Genomic DNA, 1572 nt, shown 5'->3' on the forward strand with positions numbered 1-1572 from the left:
AGTGGAAATCTAGCCTCTCTAAAATTCAATATCTAAAAGTTTCTCTTTTCACAAACAACTACTGACTGTATACATTTAATTTTTATTTTACTTGAAACATTTTGACAAACAGCAAACAGAGAATTACAGAATAGTGAATGAAGAATACATTGAAGGTAAGTAATAGACATTGGGAATGGCAGTACTGGGAACAAGGGCTGACAATACAGCGAAAGCTCAGAAATTATAGGAGATGGAAATACAGAATTACATAAGACAAAAGATATTAAAGCTATCATAATTTAAGAGTAAATAACATTTTATAGAAAACTGGATTAATTGTAAAACATGATTTTTCTTCCTTAAAAATTTTCTTAAGCAAATAACAAACATGTTAGAATGAAAGAATCTAAGAGTTACAAAGGGCTTCAATTATCATACCATCTAATCCATTCTATTTTACAGATAAGGGAACGGAAGCCCAGTGAGTAGCTTTGCCTGGCCAGTAACCACTTATAAGATTTTCATACTTCTAGAATATATGTTCATTTTCATTTCATTATATATTCTGTCATTTACCCAACAGTAACTAAAAGAGACATTAGAGTCTAAACTCTGAACCCAACTGTCACTTTGTAGATTGTTGCAAAAGGGACACATTAAAGGTAAAAAGCACTACTTTAAAAAAAAAATGTGAATTCCTCATTTAGCTTTAAAGTAACACCCATTCTTATAAAATTATTCTATATGGTAGGCAAACTGTAGTCATAGACTGAAAAAAACTATGCTAACATAGATAGTTATAAGAGATTAGACATTTTTATAACCCTTAAAGATCCGTGCCATTTTTAAAGGGACTTACTTATATACACAAACAAAATACTTTTATAATATACTCCTTCCTAACACTGTCTTTAGTGAGGAAGTAGAATATTAACTATATGCTATGAACTTTTGATATTTTTAGCTATATATTTATAATTTGGGGGGACACCAAAATGTTAGTTTGAGAAGCCAAAATTTACCAGTGCCTCAAGTGATCTTTATGAATTTATACTGTACCACATGTAAAGTAACCATGACACAAAATCAATGTAATAGAATGAGTGCCTATTATGCATAAGATGTTAAAATTGTTTGGCTGGACATAATCAGGTCAAATTCAAAATCTGTTACTTCAATTCCAAATAATGTGGTAATACATTATTCCAAAATTTTTTGGAACCTGGTGGCCCATTTACTAAAAGTTGTTTTGACTGCACTGGTATTTTGAACCTCTGTACTCCATGCCCTTTCCCCTTTCCCTCCCTGTTAGTAGTAAACTTTTTTGGATGTGTTCTATCTTTGTCATATTTCCCAGATCCTCTGATTTTGCTCACTTTGGATTCCCTTCCCCACCCTTTCTTCCCTGCCTTCCACTTTCTTCATTGCCTGTCTCCTGGCACTTTCCCTTCTCTTCCTCATTGTTCTCATCTTCTTCCTTCTCCTCTCCTCTCCCATTCTCTTTCTCTTTCCTCTTCCTCACCACCCACTCCTTCTCTTCCCTTTCCATGCCTTCCCTCTCTCTCTCCCTTCTCCCTCCTCCACTCTTTC

At 33.8% G+C, this 1572-nt stretch overlaps 1 protein-coding gene across 1 annotated transcript in view; it reads right to left on the bottom strand.

Moving 5' to 3' along the window:
- Positions 1-1572, bottom strand: part of LOC104981941 (X-linked retinitis pigmentosa GTPase regulator-like) — a gene marked incomplete at its 3' end in the record, with an annotated part of 10009 nt that overhangs the window by 1464 nt on the left and 6973 nt on the right. The gene's annotated exons all lie outside the window — the stretch shown is intronic.

This window comes from Bison bison, unplaced genomic scaffold, assembly GCF_000754665.1.
Source record: "Bison bison bison isolate TAMUID 2011002044 unplaced genomic scaffold, Bison_UMD1.0 scf7180017859561, whole genome shotgun sequence".
Classification (NCBI taxonomy): Eukaryota; Metazoa; Chordata; class Mammalia; order Artiodactyla; family Bovidae; genus Bison; species Bison bison.